This window comes from Euprymna scolopes, chromosome 6, assembly GCF_053919585.1.
Source record: "Euprymna scolopes isolate OS-2025 chromosome 6, ASM5391958v1, whole genome shotgun sequence".
NCBI classification, from domain to species: Eukaryota; Metazoa; Mollusca; class Cephalopoda; order Sepiida; family Sepiolidae; genus Euprymna; species Euprymna scolopes.
Genome location: NC_136487.1, coordinates 18,076,051 through 18,096,506, shown reverse-complemented (window position 1 = coordinate 18,096,506; position 20,456 = coordinate 18,076,051). Strand labels below are relative to the sequence as shown.

At 33.5% G+C, this 20,456-nt stretch overlaps 1 protein-coding gene across 1 annotated transcript in view; it reads right to left on the bottom strand.

The window, feature by feature from the left end:
• The window catches only part of LOC145277555 (multidrug resistance-associated protein 1-like), a 131,266-nt gene that overhangs the window by 94,465 nt on the left and 16,345 nt on the right, over positions 1–20,456 (bottom strand). The window lies entirely within an intron of this gene.

Genomic DNA, 20,456 nt, shown 5'->3' with positions numbered 1-20,456 from the left:
GCCCGTCGCTATTTGCATTTTTCAAATATATCGGTAAACCCTGTATATTTTTCGAGTCAAATGAACACTTTACACTAAATAAAAACACTAAAAAATTATTCAGTTAGGTAGAAAAGGAACTTCTCTTGCGTTTGATAACATTCATTTGTTATATATTTGTTTTTGACAACTTTTTCAAATCTATTTGTATAGTAAAACAAACCCTAAATATTTACAGATAATATTATCTTCTGTGAGAAAGAGGTTATATAAGTTATGAAAATATATATTGCGATTAAGTTACATTTCAACTCCATAAAGGATTAGTTAGACTTAAATATATGGAATTCATGTTATTAAGCGTTTATATATATAAGATATTTATGGGTACATAATTTTATTAAACATCTGAATAATACTGAGTGCAGTGTCATTGTAAGTCATTGCTAAGCCAAAAACAAAGACAATTTTTCTTTACAAATCAACCAAACCAAATAACATGATTAAATAGTTGAAGATATAAAGAACTTTAAACATATCTATCTAATCGTTTAAATTACAATCGTTTTAAAACTATTGTCTTCTTTTCAGAACGTTGAATACAAGATGGAAAAAAGCAAATTCGCACAAAAAAAAAAAAAAAAAAAAAAAAAAAGCTGCTGAAACAGTTCACGATATCAACAAAGCATTTGACCCAGGAACTACTACTGAATGCACGGGTGGTTTAAGAAATGGCGGCGACGAAAGTCTTTAAGATGATGGACGTAGTGGTCGGCCTATGGATGTTGAAAACGAACAATTAAGAGTCTTAGTCAAAGCCAATCTACACACAACTATTCAAGAACTTGGTTCTGAATTAGACGTGATGTATACAACGATTTCCAACCACTCGAGATAGATTGAAAAAGAAAAACAATAAAATAAAATACAACAACCTATCATAAGTTTTATAAATAAATATTGTTTTATTATGTATAGGGGTTTATCAGAACAACCTGGTATGAGGATACAACCCCCTATAAATAAATCCTGACTAAATATTCATAAGAACATAGTATTTGAAGCCACTCGAGATGGCTACGCTATACTGGCTTATACGAAGAATGATGCATGTGCTCTATGTGCTAAGCTGGATATTCCACCAGAGCAGATGAATTCTTGTCCTGCAATCCAATAAAACCAAAAGAAAGATATTCTACAACAGAGTTAATTGGTCAATAAATGAGATGAAAATTAAGATTACTAACTTCTTTACTAACTGAACGTTTGAGAGAGAAAAGAGAACTGTAATAAAATATTCGAATATCTATGCATTACATATAGAGATAGAGTGTTAGACCAAGGAAGGGATCCCTTGGTTTTTGAGAACTCCGATTGAAGTAAAAGGAAACGAGCCTGTAACAGACAACTGTGCTTCGTGTAGTAAATTTAAATTTCAAATCTTTTGATGGCATTATACGTGTGAGAAATGTAAAAAAAAAGTTTTGCGATTTACTCATTTAGAAGATATTTCCCTCTCTCTCTATATATATATATAGAGAGAGAGATATCTCCCTCTATATATATATGTAGAGAGAGTCATCCACAGACAGACTGTTTTGCTGTATCACAGCTCTTCAGTGCGGCTAAACTAGCACTCATCCCAAGTTAGGAATTGAAACTACAACCATCTAGCCGATAATCAGCAGTTCTACCTCTAGACTATGGGATCGGAGCTCATAAATGATTATCTCCAATATTTTTATATAAGCATTGACCATCACTTTTAAAATGCTCCATTTGTTTGTTTACAAAGCACTTTGCATTATGCTAAGAAAGCAGCAGGTAATATTATTTAACGAAAGTGCTCTACCCATGAAAGGAAGATGGGCTTATATAACCATCCATAGATAGACTGTTTCACTGTATCACAGCTCTTCAGTACGGCTAGACTTGCACACATCCCAAGTGAAAAATTGAACATTATATAGACTAAAGAAGCTTTGAGTAAAAAAATGTAAAAAAAAAAAAAAAATAAAAATAAAGAATGCAGTTTAAATTCCAAAAAAATAAAGAAATCTAAATAATCTATCGCAGACTTAGCACTTGCATAAGCCAACTTCTAAAAAGTCTACAATTACAAAAGAGAATTCAGCTATATAAGGATGAAAAAAAAGAAAGAAAACTTAACTAAAATTGTTAAATAGAAAACGGCGATCATCAGCTGCCTACCGTGTAGCTGTTTCGGAAATTTAAAAACAAGAAAACTGTAAAATACATGGATATCCAGTGGAAAATACCACTTGCCCAAAATGTAGATACAATACAGTTGCTATTTATACGAATATAAAAAAAAATGAAATATTAATAGTATGTATAAGTAAATTTAATAAGATCATAAAATCTAATTTGCATATAAATTTTATGAGAATAAAAATGTATAAAAGCTTAAGTACCTTTGGTACAAGACAGGCAAATAGATAAGAGGAAGGAAACCTAGCAAAACATATCTAAAAACCCAATATATGTGTGTGTGTGTGTGTGTGTGTGTGTGTGTGTGTGTGTGTGTGTGTGTGTGTGTGTGTGTGTGTGTGTGTGTGTGCACAAAAGTTCTAGTCTTGTGTTTATAAAAAACAAAAACAAAAAAAACTTATGAATGAAATGTTTATTATTTAAAATTTAGGTTTAAAATATTTCAAGTAGCGAATTTTGCGAAGCGATAACGAACTGGTAGAACCAACTAGTTAGAAATAAAATCGTGAACTCAATGCAGAAGTCAGATTTGCTCAGCAACAAAAAATTAACCGCACCTTTTTATGTGCAGGGTCATTTTATTGCAGTAGGAAGAGGTGGGAGAGCGTTGTTCTTCCTGCTTAACAAAAAATACCGCACACAAAAGACGACCGCACAATTACATAAAAAAAATAAATAATACCACACACAAGAAAGATAAACATACATACAATGCTCTAGGGCTCATTTAACACAGTTTTGATTTTTTTTTTTTTTTTTTTTTGCTAAGAAACCGACTTCATTTTGATAAATTCTTTAGCCAGATAAGAAAGCTTAAGGCGGACAAATGCAGTGTTTTGTGCAATGATAAAGTTATTTAGATGCACTTAATGATGAGTGTAAGTAATGGGACGATTCCTATATTTTTCGATTCCAATCCAATTACTGATTCTGTTCCAAGTTCCTGATGCTAACAATTAGAGATTCCGATTATTCATTATCATTAATCCAAAATTGTCACACTACATGTGGTGTAGGTTTTCCAAATACTATCAATCACTCATTCATCATCATTCCTAGAGGAGTCACATTCAAAAACAAGTCTTTTTTACAGATGGTAGCACGATATTTACTCACTAATTATTTCCCCCTCACCTCTCTAAAGCAACTGGGAATTTCTCTAGAATTGTCACGGTGTTACATAAGGGCTGTCCCCTTCTCATGTAAGTAAGGCAGACTAGATAAGTGAAAGTGATTAAGAAAAGGCTACAATCGAACCTTGTAGGCAAGTGTTAAAAGATAATGGATAATTGAAGTCCTAGGAATGCAATCGAGTGTTAATTCTTTTAGAAATAACTAAATATTATTTATGCCAAAGAATAGACAATCGCTCTTTTTCTAAGAAATAACTGGATATTAAATATGTCAGTTAAAAGAATGGACAATGCGAGTTTATAGATGATGATTAAAAATAGGTTAGATATTGAACAATTAAAATTGGGAATTCTTTGTTTACCGAAAGTGTGTTTGGACAGACATTTGTAAAATTCATGTGAAATTGAGTCACTGACATCACAAACAAAGGAGATTCTCAATATATTGAGATGGGTTTTGAAGTTAAATCAGATAATCAGAGAAGATCACAATCACAGACAGTGATAGAGTCGGTTAGAGACGAGAGTCGGACAGCGAGTCTAGTGAAGCTGATACCCTTAGAGGCAAAGGGTGGAAGAGAGACCATGTAGCTATACAAGTTTGAATTCCTGCCATCATCAATCGGCCGGCTGATGAATAAAGAAATTATCTAATATTTTGTAACTGTTTGTCTCCGTGTCGTCATTCCACCAAATGAAAGGAAAATGTGTTTTGTATATTCATCTATAAACGAACTTTATATAACTCCTCCCCTAAAGTAATGTGTCCCCTCCTCTGTGTTAACAAGAACTCTTGCATAAATGTCTCAGCTCCATATTATAATATGATAAAAGAATTATTACAGTCATCATAATGTACCAAAAATATAAATGTCTCTCCCTGGGTAGTGTCATCATAGTCGTTATCTTTATTATGAGTCCCCGTTATATGTATCTCCGATATGAATCTTCGTCATCCTCAATATGTACCCCCTATGCAACAACGGTTTTTCTCACCAGCACGGGCCGTGTTCATATTTTATTCCAATACATTCAAGGATTGAAATAAGGACCCCTCTCTTCACAAGTTCCGGACAATTTCATTGACTGTTCATATATGTTTATCAGATTAAGCGAATATTGGAATAAGATAATTTTAAACGGTTACAAGCCAAATAAGATGGCGTTTTTTAGAATAGCAATGCCATCACTAATGTAAGACGAACAACAATTATTCACAAATAGTTCATGTTAAATTATTCTTTTATACGCTTTCCCTCCTGGATTGAGGTGCGCCGGGAATGACGTTAAACAAGTTCAAAATGAGGGATACAGATTCCCGGGAATTTGGATCAGCGGGACTGACCAACATTTCAAACAAGCAAAAAAAGCATGGAGGAATGTTTTGACGTCATCGATACTAATAAACGAGAGACAGTCAGACAAAAAAAAAAAAAAAAGAAGTGACCGTGACAGGAAAGTGGACACACTATATCTCTGCTATTTTACATACACACTAACGCTACCCTGTGACCCTTCCTTGCTGTCAGTGTTGTCACTGGAGAATAAACATTATTTCTAATGATTCCTGTTACTTATGAAAAACTACAAGAGACTCTTTTGTTGTTTAAGTCTGTGGAGGCATGCATAATTGTACAGATTCAAACAACCCAAGACTAGCGATCCGGATAGTTTTATAAATAACAAAGATCCTTAATTTAAACATTACATATTTCTTTATTCGTAATATAATTTACACGGGGGGGGGGTCCCACTTTCCCAATATTTTTTATTAATTTCATTGCCATTTCTGAATAGTTAACATGGATGAGGAGGGTTTATGCTAAGAATGGTGTTCTGATTAATAACATTATTAGTTCACAGACAGTTAAGAGAAGAATATTTATTGAACAATTCTTAACACCTTTCAAACCACAAGGGTAGTTGGAAGAATTCAGTTCCGTATCATGATCATTATTATTGTTATTATTATTATTATTATTGGCTCACACGGAGCTTTCACACAGGTCATCAAAGATCTCATTAAATACAAATCTCCCCAGATTTTCCAGTACTCTCCACCTCTTTCGATAACATTTGCAAATAAATTTGCATTATCGCAACAGCTGCTTGTCATTGATTTCTCATTGCAGTGGCCATTGGTCTTTACTGTAATTTGAGTGGCAATAAGCCTCCCCAAGGTCCCAGTTCTCTTTGCACTTATACAGTTGAGGTCTGGTCAGTGCTCACTCCCCGGTCTTTCCTTCCTTCTTGACTACTTAGCTATTCAGTCTCTGTTTTTTTTTTTGGGGGGGGGGGACAGTGTTGTGGTAATGGGGGATGGGGAGATAGAGAACTTATAGGTAGGCAGTTTCAATGTTCTTGGTTCCATGTAGTGCTTCATGTTTTGTCTCCAGCAGATTGTCTGGTCTGTGCTTGTGGTTCGTGTGTGTTAGTCTCCACATTCAAGGGTTTTCCTTAATATTTCAGCTGTTTTCATTATAGTTGTTTGTTGCATTTTTCCGTTATTATTATCATCGTCTATATATTAATACCGTAGTACCTTTAACACACATACATGTGTCACGATTTACAGATTCTAAATTATTTGATCGGGAGATCCTATTTATTAAAAAACAAGATAGAAGACGATAACATACTATGAAGATTAAATTAATATATAGATACACTAATTTAATGTTTAAGTAATCTATCACCTTCTATACTCCTTTTTAATAAATAGGATCCCCCGATCATTGAAGAGGCAATATAAAAAAAAAAAATAAATAAAGTTATATATAAAAAAAAATGTTTTTGAGCCGTATGTGAAACTAAAATATACAGATTCGGTTTTCTGGCTAGGATCCAAGGGTAGTATCTGTTGTCTAAAAATGGTATAATGATATAGTTAGGTTTCCATTTACGCCGAGCATCCATACAATGGAAATATGTCACACTCATAAGGATATTGAAGATAAACCATAATAATCAGATATTCTGACACTACATTAACTAGATTACTTAGAAAAATACTTTCAGTTTTAACAAAAGGGCTACAATAGTATCGCAGGATCTCTATTCATGTTGAACTCCACAGAATGCTCAGTAGTAATATATTATATATGAAAGATGCCACTGTGGAATTTCCACAGGTCCCGCTAGTTATTATTATTATTATTATTATTATAGTTTTATTAATGTTGTAAAGTGTCATTATTATTGCTAATAATTTTTTTTAATTTGATTTTTTGAATTCTTCATATTTTTTTGTTTTTATTATTACTAGCAGTTCAGCTCAGCTTTGCTCGGGCCCTATGTACTGTTCATAACTTTATGAGATTATATATATAAGTTTGACTCGTGTCCAGGTAGCCTACATCTAAAATTTCAAGTGTAACGTAATCCCCCATTGAGGAGCTTTAGAACTATGCTGAGATAGCTTATTCCTGGATGACACCAGTAAACCCAACGATTTAAGATGAAGATAAATATATATATCTTATTTCATGTCAAAATAGATATTGTTTGAACCAGAGAAATATATTTTTACAGCTAAAAGTTGATGACAGGAAATTTCACTTATAACATTGTCTGGCCTTAAATGAACTCAAGGTCGGATGTCAGAATTGACATCTGACCTTGGAAATCATGAGAATTAGTAATTCAGATTTCAGGTAAGGGAATTGTGCCCACCCAGGGACCTAGGGCTTTCGATTTCATGGCGAAATCTTATTGGCCGGGGGGAATTTCCACCCCATTCACATCCAGATCGTATAGAACTGCCATTCCCTGGAGAGGGGACCCCTCCACTTTCCACATCCAACCGTCTGTCGCTGTCTTTGAAGAGATTTGAGACTTTGAAAAAAACTTACAAAAACCGAATGATATTGTAAAAACATTTTTACATAATTTTGAAAATTAACACTGTAGATTAGTCTACATGAGTTGTCTTTCTTCTTGCTTGCTGCTTAGATATTCGCTTTCAGCATACCAGATTTCATGTAACAACCTCAGAGAAGACTAGACTACACGAGCCAAGAATTCAGATAGACAGGGGTCCTTAACCACCTTCTCGCGTGAGGGGTTACACAAGTATTTAGACCCAAAATTGGTGGAGGAGTTTGGTAGAGTCTGCAAAGGTTAACTCTTTCAACTTTAACCTCTTGGCAGCCAAATTTTCACTCAAAAACTGATTAAAAAGCTTGCTGCATGTTTGAATACCCATTATGTAAAATTTCAAATGTTTAGATCCAAAATTGGCTGAATAGTTTGCTAGAAACCACAAAAGTCAAATCTTTTGAACTTTGCCCCTTTGGAAGCCAAATTTTCGGCCAAAACTGATTAAAAAGCTTACCCTATCTCTTAATACAATTTATGTAATATTTCAAATGTTTAGACCAGAAATTGACCGAGTAATTTGGTAGAGACCAGAGAGGTCAAATTTTAAAAAACTTTGACCCCAATTTTGACCCCTTAACATTTATTGTTTTGGGCTAAAATCAAATTAAAAAGTTTGATCCATGACCAAGTAACCTATATCTAAATTTTCAAGTGTTTAGACCCAAAATTGGTAGAAGAGTTTTCAAAGGTCAAATCATTGAACTTTGACAGCCAAATTTCTGGCCAAAAACCGATCAAAAATATTTCCCCAAATCTCACTACTCCTTATATCAAATCTAGAGTCTATAGACTGAAAATTGTAGTTTGGTGGGGAAATGCACACACAATTTCACTTTTATAAATATATAGATAGATTTGGATTTCTATTTATTGTTAGTTGTATTCGTAGTAGTAGTGGTAGTATCATTATTATTATTCATTTATCAGTATTCTTATTTTTACTTTCTATATATTATTACGCTTGTTGCTTCGACCATTATCATCTAAAACATCCCTTAAAATAAAAAGAATATTCCAAATCGCAACAACCGTTATTATACCGAATTCTCTTATGAAAATGGAATATTCTGAAATGCCCAGTTAACAATTGTTTCAAATGGATAAGTTATCACGAGCCAATGTAAAGTCGGTGCAGATAACAATCCTAACAAGATATTTATCGCTAGCCATTGTCTGGCAGGTGCAGATCACATTACTAATAAGTTATTTATCGCCAGCCAGAGTCTGATGGATACAGATCACAATACAAAGTTACTTATTGCCAGCCAGTGTATAGTGGGTACAGATCACAATACTCATAAGTTATTTAACTCCAGCCAGTATATGGTAGGTTCAGATCATAATACTAATAAGTTAGTTATTGCCATCAAGTGTTCTGTCAGTGTAGGTTACAATAATAAGTTAGCTATCGCCGGCCAGTGTCCGGTTGATGCAGATCAAAATACTAATGTTATTTTTCGCCAGCCAGTGTCTTAGTTCTATTTCCTGTAATAATATATCTCAATCAGTTATCCATATTTGGCTACAAAATTTTTTTTTTTTTTTAATTCACGGTCTGATCGGAACTAATATTACACTGATTATTCTATTGAAGGACATTCTATTGTTTGCTCATGTGATGATGTTTACAACTACCGTGGAATTTCCACAGGGTCTGCTAGTTCTCAATCCTATTAAAATTATTCTAATGACTTGTCTTCCTGTCATTATTTTTATGATTGTTGTTTTTCATTTATTACCATCCTATTTAGTATTTTATTTATTTTCTTATTTAACGGCACTATTTTATCGCCATGGTTAGTTCTATTAGTATCATTATAAATATTTCTATCAATAAGTTGCTATCATTATGTATATATTTTTCTCGGTATTACTATTATCATTAACATTATTACAACTTTGTCACTTAGTCTAAGTCTCATTTACCTGCCTCGGGGGCAGAGTTAGTAGTGGGGCAGATTGCTGAAACAATCTTTCACTTGGTGCTTGTATCACTAAGTAAAAGATTCTTATGAAATATTGAGATGACCTGCCCCACTGTAGATACAAAATTGATTTTTAATGTGGAGAAAATCCAACTCTCCAAAAAGTAACACTATGGATCAAGACAAAAATAAAAACTGCTTCAATCTAGAAGGATTTATTTTTCACTAACTGCTGACAGAAAAGCTGAAGTATAATATTAGAACAGATACTACACCTTGCTCTCAAACAAAAGGCCAAGGAAAAAATCTAATACATCCTGAGGATGTACTGCCCAGTGCAATCTTTTTTAATTCGATTAAAGAAGGGATAGTCCAATTTTGACCAAAGTTGACACCCTTATACAGCCTAACATCACAAGTACTTTTGAAAGCAGAAAGGCCCAGCATATAAAAATCAACAGTGGGTTCTTTGATAAGACAGTTCAGAATGAATGTTTCTGCTTAGTGCACAATTGAACTTTTTTGACTTTGCACTTTAATTCAAGCTATTATAAAAAAATAATTTTATAAAATCAACAGCAGGTTCTCTACAGTATAATGTAGACTACAATGTATTGTGGAATAAGTAACAGCCGAGAAGCATGTGAAACTTATTTTCTGTGCACAATGGTAGATCCCCAACTAGAGCAGGCAATTAATCGATTTGATTGGGAAAAAAATAAATAAATAAAAAATGGGCAATTTCATTGATTTCAATGACAATAAAAGTATTGCAAGTGTAGAACATTCGTTGATCCTTATTCAATCCGGGGCAACGTCGGATGTCCCCGCTCATACATAAGTATAATAATCGAAGCAAGCATATTTGCACATAAGTAAAGAAGAGAATTATATTAATTTGAATTCTTTAAGACAAGGAATACCCAAACGTCCATATACAATCTGAGCCCATCTGGTAGTGCCCACAATCAGGTGCACTATATTTGGAGAATCAAAAGAACAGATGACTCAAAGTTCACAACAAACAGTGTCAAATAAAAAATTCGCATTTAGATAAAAACTAGCCTGGGTGCCCAGCATTGCCCAAGTGTTTGGAGGTGTGTTGAGCAAAAAAAAAAAGTGGAAGTAGGCAGGCAGGCCCGAGTGAAATCTTTGCCGTTGCGGCCATCGCCGAACCGGAAGTAGCAAAGGTTTAAATTAAGGCTAGTCAATCGAAAAGAGGGGATGACTTTTGAAAATATCAGTGAAAAAAAGCGACCCCTCCTTGTAGAAAATTGCCCAGTTGAAGTGAAGGAATTAATGTTTTTAGCCATTTTTTCGATATTTATTGTCCGAAGGGTCGAGCTTCAAAATGATACCGATCTCTTGAAAATCGGTCCCCTCTGTCGAAAGTTTTAGGCAGACATGGTGGCAGCAAATTCGTTTTCGAACATTGCCATTACTTGATATAGCACAGAAAAAAAAATATACAGAAGCACAAAAACAAATCAGTGATGGGCCGCATGAAGGTTGCTTTTAAGCCCTGCCAAACTGGCATTCTTTGGCACACATTGTGCAGACATGTGCACCACTAGCACCACGTTCTTGATTGTCACTTCTATGTATAATCAAATGCCACTTCAAACCACCTGCTGTGTTGTACGTCTGCCCACAGTTGACACAGGTTAGATCTGGAAACACAAGACTGCTTTGTGGCTCACTGCGCTGATGAGTAGTCTGATGGCTCTGCTCAGACATAATCTTCCACATACCTCACACTCCAAACCAATTTGACACCCTCACACATCCACTGCCTCTTTCACCCTCCCTTTCCGGATATCATGTTTCAGCCGCTCATACTGGGTTCGATCTGCCTCAAACTTCCCCACACCTCCCCGCAAGGTCCTTCTCCACTCTCCACGATCCAAAGCAAGACTCTCCCAGGTTTTTTCATCTATCTCACATTTTTTTAAGGTGCACCTCAAACAATCTTTGAATCTCATTTTAGGCTTTTGAACCAGACGTCTTCCCTTGGCGAGCTCACCATAAAGGAGTTGTTTAGGCAGACATACAAACATACAAACATACACACGTTTAAACAAACAGGTGAGATTTATATTATAGATGTTACATTTACTAAAATAGACTTCCTGTTTTAGTTTTTACAAAATATCGTTTACAAAAGTAAGTAATGGTTGATTATTTTTGTATAAAATCTATATATCTATAAAAGTGAGAATGTGAGTGTGTGTGTGAAAATATTTCTCAACCTATATACTCAACGAACTTTTGATCTAGAGACTTAAAATTTGGTATATAGGGTAGTCAGACATGTGGAAAACTTTTTAATCGGTTTTCATCTGAAGAAAAGGGTTACTAAGAGGTCAAAATTGAAAAATTGGTACTTGCAGTGGGAGGCATCAGATTTTTATCTTTTTGCCAACCGTTTCACACTGGTCTCATGATTATCATACTTGACTCACTGTCTTTAGGTTTTGGTTTCGATCTCAGCTCGAGTTTCTTTTTTTTTTTTCATTTTTTGCTTACAAAAAGTGAATTGTTTAGAAAAAAAAAATAATATCTCATTTTCTTCCGTTTTTTTTTTTTGTTTTGTTTTGTTTTTTTCATTTTTTTTTTTTTTTTTTCCAAAGGAATTTAAGGCTACATTTAATACCGGGCAACGTCAGGTACATCTTCCAGTAATAACATGTTATTGCTTTACTATTTTGAATTTGCTTAAGTATCATAAAAATTATATTACTTTATGAAATATTTATTGATTTTCTGAATCTTTTTTTTAATTTTATTTTAAGGAAATGTTTTTTGCAAAAAAGCAAAAATCAATATTTCATAATATATTATATTTTTATATTACTAAAAACAAATTTAAAAAAAATGAAACAATAACATTTTATTTATTTTTTATGCCAAAATAATCAATATATTACTTATTTTTGTGAACAATATTTTTTTAAATAAAAATATATACAAAACTTTCACACATTTTCTTTGATACTAATTTGATTTTTTTTTTTATCTAAAACAGTAACTGGAACATTTTTTATATGAATGTAATTTTTTTATTTGATACCTTTTGCTGCGGACTTTGGGTCGCATATTCTTCTGATTTCTCCTATATTTCAATACACTGCATACTGTTGACCAACTAGAAGCACCATCTGTTAAATTCTTTTTTTTTTTTTTTTCAGTTTTGAGAATTGAAGGATTGGTAGCACTGATATAGACCAGTGTTTAAGAAGCAGCAAGCGAATATTTTTTGGTAAAAATATCAACTCTTGAATGGATAAGAATCTTAATATTGAAATTTTATTTCAGCAAATCAGAAATGCAGAAACTATATGTCCTGCATATTTCAAAACAATTATTTTTTTTTTAAATGAAACAATATTTTGCACCAAACATTAGGAGCTGGACAATTTTATACTTCAGCAAAAACCCAACTAACATTTAATACAGTCTGCAAAAATAAATCTACCACACACATCTTGCTGTCCCATGTCAATACATTCAGATTGCATTATTAGTAATCTCATACGCAAAGTACTGACTATATGCAAATACTAACAAACTCTGCCTCACATCATGCTAAGTTCTTTGCTGTAGTTTTAGCTAGACGAGTTCTTGCAGTGAATGTTTTATAGAGGTTTAGATACTGAAGTGCACCTATCATGAAAATAACGATAGAGTAGAGAAAGAGTAGTAACGTTTCTTCTGTGAGAAAGAGGCTGTATAGAAGAGAAGAACTTATCAATAGATGGAGATGTTGATTTTGTACTCTAAAAGTCAAGACAGAGTGCTATCAGCGACGCAGCCGCAGATGTGGCAGCAGCAGTATTCCATCTTAGGACGTATTCATATTTTTTACAGTTAGAGAATTGCGTTCGTAGTCAGGTACTCTAAGATGTAGTATACTAATCCAACCATTTTCCAGTGAACTTAGTAACAGATTTTATAGGTCTCCGGTTTCAGATTTGCATTGAAAATCAGTTCCACGACCGTATCAAAGCAAGGAGCTTCCTCAAGAACTGAGCCAATTTTTTTTCAACTTGGACAAAGCGAGGATCCGGATCCGAAAATTGGTAGTGATTCCAAGTTTCTTGTCCGTTACAAATAAAACTTCATTTATTTATTTATTTATTATAGATCGACTTTGTCATTCATTTTTAGAATTGTCTTTCAAGCAACGCTAATGTGAGTATTATATGGAGGATGGATGGTATGAGGTACTCTAGGAGTAATTCGCATAGAAAGGGAGAGAAGGGGGAACTGTTTATTAGAGGTCACTTGAAATGGAGGCAATACCAAGTAGCTACATTTATCACCATCTAACGCATGAATGCTATAAAACAAAAAGGCATTGTAATAAAAACGTTGAAATCTCTTTAGGATAAACAAATGAATGCATTTTGAAAAGAATCAGTTTAAAGCCATACAAACCTTTCCATTTGTTTTCATGACAGCAGATGAGATTGCACCCACCCATCACCCAAGTACATCCTCATTCAATTAAAATAAGTAGAATCAATTGTCAAAATAGAAAACATTTAAAGTTTTTTCAATTGTTCTTGTCTTTTGTTTGAACTTCCAATTGAAAAGTCAAAACATTTATTGAATCACAAGAACGCTCAATTAATACATTTACAATCTGAGTCCACCTGACTGTGCCCATAATCGAGTAGCACTATGTGTTCCTTGGATGTTTCACGACCAGAAAATAGTATTTCGAATAAATGTTTTAAAATAAAAAATTAAAAAAAGCACCAGAAAAATACTATTTCAAATTTAAGCTCTTTTATTAAAAAAGCAACAGGAAAATGATTACAACTTAAGTTTAGAATAATAGCACAAGGAAAATGTAATTTCAAATGTAAGCTTTTAAGGTTTGTCCATATACACTCAGTATGTATGTACAATGGATTAGATTAACTGTTGTTTAAAGTTAGCAAAAGGAAAGGGGAGGGGAACCCATATCAAATGAACAAAAGTCTTACCGCGTGTGTGTCGGGCGAAGGTTGGTCGAAAGAGAGAGAAATCAAGATGGCGCCCATAGGTTTAAAAGGTGTGCACTGGCGGAAGTCCCGTGAAATCACACGGTAAGATTGTATAAATGGAGTTGACAGGTTAGATCTGAGAGAGACAGACGAAGTCTGATGCCAGTAGTGATATCAAACTCGGTGGTTGTTTGGACTGAAAAGACGAATATTTTGTATTTTGCTGTACTCAACTAGAAACACTTCATTAACACTACACCTTGTGAACATGGAATTCCTTATTATTTACTTTATGGCACATAGCAAAGACAATCCTGCAAGAAACTCTACAGGGAGCAAAAAAGAGAGGCAGATAAAGAAAGAGATGGGATGACAACATCCAACAGGTTGGCGTTTGGAAGGCAGAAAATCGGAAGGATTCGAGAAAGCTGATTGCTAGGTCCTCATTGGCACCTAACAATCATCTAGACCAGGGTTTCCCAAACTTCAGGACACCATGGAGTTTCTTGTCCGTTATCAATAAAACTTAATTTATTTATTTATTATAGATCGACTTTGTCATTCATTTTTAGAATTGTCTTTCAAGCAACGCTAGTGTGAGTATTATATGGAGGATGGATGATATGAGGTACTCTAGAAGTAATTCGCATGGAAAGGGTGAACTGTTTATTAGAGGTCATTTGAAACGGAGGCAATACCAAGTAGCTACATTTATCACCATCTAACGCATGAATGCTATAAAACAAAAAGGCATTGTAATAAAAACGTTGAAATCTCTTTAGGATAAACAAATGAATGCATTTTGAAAAGAATCAGTTTAAAGTCATACAAACCTTTCCATTTGTTTTCATGACAGCAGATGAGATTGCACCCACCCATCACCCAAGTACATCCTCATTCAATTAAAATAAGTAGAATCAATTTTCAAAATAGAAAACATTTAAATTTTTTTCAATTGTTCTTGTCTTTTGTTTGAACTTCCAATTGAAAAGTCAAAACATTTATTGAATCACAAGAACGCTCAATTAATACATTTACAATCTGAGCCCACCTGACGTCCTTGGACATTTCACCGTTTAATTCGAATTAATGTTTTTGTTGGAATCAGACAAATTTATAATGCAAAGAGGAGTAACTTTTTGCTTCTTTGGGCAAAGTCGCCTCCCTTAATCTGTAGTCCTAAACTTTAATTTCTCGTGAGATCAATGACCGGAAGTGGACAGTGGAGGGAAAAGAGAGTGAATTTGAAAATGGCGAGATAAACATCATTCCAGTTCATCCATTTATCATATTTGGACTTCTAACTTTCATCTATTATGTTTGAATTGTAGTTATGTGTGTTTCTTAATAAACGTATATCATTATGTAACAGTGAAATGTTTCCGTATTTGTTCGTAAATGTTACGGTTCTTTCCTTATGAGCTGCTACATACCAAACGTGAAGGTTGGACTCCCTGCACCAAGATATTTTATGTTATATTGATTTAACGCATCCCACGATATAACAGTTTTAAATAAATCTAAAAAAAAAATTTTAAAAAGGCACCAGAAAAATGCTATTTCAAATTTAACCTCTTTTATTCAAAAAGCGCCAGGAAAATGCGATTACAACTTAAGCTTAGAATAAAGCACCAGAGAAATGCTATTTCAAATTGAAGCTTTTTAAACAAACAAAAAAAAAAAAGAAAAAGACAGGAAAATGCAATTTCAAATTTAAGTTTTCTTTTAAAACAACAGGAAAGGCAATTTCAACTTGAAGTTAAAAAATTTATAAAACACAAGGAAAATGCTATTTCAAATTTACATTAAGCCAGAAGCACCAAGAAAAATGCTATTTTAAATTTAAGCTTTAAAAAAAAAAAATTTTTTTTTTTTAAACACCAGAAAAATGCTATTTCAAATTTAAGCTTAAAAAAAGCATCAGATAAATGTTATTTCAAGTTTAAGCTTTAAAAAAGCCTCAAGAGAATGTTATTTTTCAGTAAGCTTTAAAAAGCAAAAAGAACGAAAATTGTAAGGCTGCAAGCTTTATTTTATTTTTCAATGCCAAGGCACTTAGTTATGGGTGCCACCATATTGATAAGTATTTTCATAAATACATACGTAGGTCAGAAATAAACGAGTTAAAGGCAATGATAAAGAAAACGTTATTGATCCAAAAGACGTCCCCACTACACAAAAAAAGTGCTAAGATTTTTTTTTTTTTAATGAGAAAATAAGTTAAACAGCAGAAGGAAGGTTATAGGGAATGGGCTTAGTGGAAAGACAATGGAGAGTAAATTGTTCAATATACACAAAAGAAAGCTAAAATAGGATTGTTGATCAAGGTGTGGCAGTGATTCGAGACAAAAGGGTCGGACAATAAATGTTAAGAGTTAGTTTATAGGCAGTTGTAGTGGCAATAAGTTTTGCGGCAGTTAGGAAGAGTTTATGTGCAGTTCTGAGTTTTCAACTATTGATGACAGTTTTCAGTTAGGGACTGTAATGGCAAGGAGTGGCTCAGAGCCACTGACACTAACAGTTTAAAAAGGACTTGACAGATAATGTAGATATAAACCTTAGCACTTAGAGAGTCGTTTCCTACAGTAGTGTCACACATGCGCCCTGAGCCCAACTGATACATACAAAATGTTTTCAATTTGTTTTCTATCGTTTCTCTAGCATTTTCATATTTATATTTGTGAGCTAGTGCAGTCATCAAAGTGTGAAAGACGACGCCATAGTCAAAACAAGAATGAAAGACGAAAGAGAAGAACACAGAAATTACATTGGGGCGATCGGAAGAGCACGTGGTTGCACACATTTACATTTTTTAAACTTACACTTATTCTCTCAATCAAAGACTCGTATGAGAGACATAACACATCATATGCAAAAAGACGATGACAATTTAACAGACATAATCACCAAGACGAAAATCTATGTTAATAATTCCTATATATAATAGAGATACACATGCATTGTCAAGGCAAACAGAGAATACTTCAGTTTGTAAAATAAAATACAGTTAATTTCTATAGAGAAATTGCCATTCTGAAATGGTTAGTGTGCGTTTACTCTTCACATAACTACAATCATAGACAAATGGATGTTGATTCAAACTTCCAATAATCGCCAACAACAAGTAAGGGAGATCACTCTAAACACAAAAGAACCCTTTATCAGCTAGGTTTCTAGTAGTTCTGTCACAACTTGCAAGAAACTAAATCTAACAATAATGTGTCAACATTATATGTAAACATGTAAAAATGGAGAGCTGGATGAAAAAAGTCTGGCCAGCTTTAGACCAAGGCCAGGTAAAAAGTCCAGGCAAAAACACTACAATTTCCAATCTTGCACTATGCATGTGAAAATCTTTTTTCATACTTCAAAAACTGAAAACTCATTTCTCACTGTAGATAGTATAATTCAGGGGAGATAACTAACTCGATTCAAGTTATTATTATACTAAAGCAAAATTGATTTCAAACTTCAGCGTAAAAAGAGTAAACAACAATTCTATTTTAAACTTAAGCTTTAAAAGATATATAAATTTTTTAAATATCACTAATAAATATTCTTTTCTAAATTATTTTTTAAAATATTTTTTTCTTTTTCATTCAAAGTGGAATAAATGAAACAATGGGTTTAATATTGTTGCTGTATTTTTTTTTTTTTTGCAAAATTTAAAATTCTTTCTAAATGAAGCATATATGAACTACCACCCTTACAGTGTGTGCGTGTGTGTGCGTTATGTAATCTAATTGGATTGTTCTCTTGAGAAAGGCCTCTACTATTAATTCTTTCTGAATGGTATAACTTTTTTTTTTTTTTCATGGAAATACTTCGTCCTTGGCCGATGAGTCATGTGTTCCTTCGAATGTGTCACTTATTAATCCACGTGACTTAATGATAGCATAAAAATATATGCTTTTCATTAGACTCGAATTACATTCATCTATTCACTGTTTTAGCAAGAAAGAGAGAATAATGTAAATTAGTAAAAGTTGCATCTCTGCTCCATCTCGCCCATTAACAATTGCGACAAATGCAGTTGCACATCTACACTCAGTATGTCTGCACAACGGATTATATTAACACTACACCTTGTGAACATGAAATTCCTTATTTACTTTATGGCACATAGCAAAAACAATCCTGCAAGAAACTTTACAGGGAGCAAAAAAAAGAGGCAGATAAAGAAAGATGGGATAACATTCAACAGTGAATAGGGTTGAAAATTGGAAGGCAGAAGACTGGAGGGTTCGAGAAAGCTGGTTGCTAGGTCATCATTGGCGCCCTAACAATCATCTACACCAGGGTTTCCCAAACTTCAGGACACTATGAAGCCTCTGAGCAAGGGAAAGGTTTTATTCTCCAAACACTAACAAGATAATTTCTAAAATAAATATGAACATTTTTTCAAATTTTAACACTAACTAGTAATAATGTTTACAAATATTTTTTGTTTTTCATTAATTGTTGCATTTCTTGCTAATTTTTTTTTTATTTAGTTTTTAATGAACCATCCTGAAACTCTACACCTGTAGTTATGTATTAGATCTCTTTCCAGTAAAAAGGGATAAGAAATTAAATGTCCGCAGCCATGGAGCCCTAAGACTCTGGAGCCCATTTTGGAAAACCCTGATCTAGGCTATGTGACAGATGATGATGTATTTTTGTATAAAAATATTCAAATTATTCTCAAACTGAAAACCAAGAGGCGTATATGGATGGATGGCACTCATGACCATCATTTATTAGTAGTATAGTAGTATTATTAGTCTGTTCCAACGAACAGTTATTTCCATTAATGATCACTAAGCCCAAGTTTGACACAAAACCAGGCCATACTGTAAGAGTTATATATTATAGCTTTAGTTCATTCCATTGAAGTTTTTATTTATTAAAATTTGTTTTTTGTCAGTATTATTTGAATCATTCAAACTACTGTTCTCATTTCAAGGGTTACTGTCACATTTCAGCCAATATAACCTCCGACTTTCTTCAGCTCTATCTAGTCGAACTCTGGGATCTGTATAGAACTTCGAATGGAACCCTTTATTTTATCTACAGGAGTAACACGGTCTCATTTCATCAACCAAGAACTCGTGATAGAAATGATTACTTATTAGAAGCGAGTTTGAAGGTCCAAGTCTCAGTGCAGCTGATACTAATACAATTGTGAATTATTCAATACGTCAGCCATAATCAGGTAGAAGTATTAAGTAATAAAAATTGCATTCTTAGTATCGCCTGCACTGAGAGTTATCAGTTGACTGATAAAAAACCCTCCTCCTCTAACTCTTGGGAAAATGTAATTGTAAGTATAACAGAGTTTAGAGTCAACATTCTTCAAAAATTTCGTATTCTTCAAAAATTTTGTATATATGTCTTAAACAGTATAAACATTAGTGTTGGGACGCTTAATTATCGTTATAAGTTAAGAAGAGCAGAAATTGGATTTCGGGTTTATTTTTTTACTTCTTATTTTATTTTTTAGTTCTCACAATTCAGTAGCGATGTTTCTGACAAAGAGGGGAGAATTGCAGTTTTCTAGGTCAGAATCTATTCTATCTCACTCATCATTGGCGAGTTTTGGACACTGAAGTAGTATTTTTCAGTTCCTTACATCAAGTGACTTCATGCCTTGTCTGGAGCGATTTTCATTTAAAAAAAAAAAAAAAAAAAAAATCAGGAATTGGAAAAAATCAGAATAATTGGAAAAATTATTTCCGATTTCAAAAACCATTCTTTTAATTTTTTTGCTTGACAATAAAAAAAATGCCAAACTCAATGTATTTATTTATCAGAAGATTGTTTACAGCCGATGTGTTAACAGTTATATCTCATAGGATTAGTGAATCTCTCGGTGGAGGCTTCATTTCTAGGATAATTGCTCTTGATATATCAAAGGCCTTTGATAGGGTATGGCATAAAGGTTTACTCCACAAAATATCACAGTATTAATGCTGGAGTCTCTCAAGGGTCCATCCCAGGCCCAACTCTCTTCCTGATCTACATAAATGATTTCCCAAATCACATCCTTAGATCATTCATAGATATTTATGCTGATGACACTACCATCTATGGCAACACTTCAAAGGCCGTAAACGACCAAGTTCTGATTCTCTCTCCTCTAATCTTGAGCACCTGGTGCAATGGGGAAAGAGGTGGCTGATTAATTTTAATGTATCTAAACCAAACATAGCTTTACATCAACGTTCTGATCCCCATCTGGCATCAATTGAAATGAATGGATCTCGTCTTGGAGAGGCTCAATGTTTTGATAAGCTTCTGGGTCTGATCTGAGATGGAACATGTATATCAAATCTGTT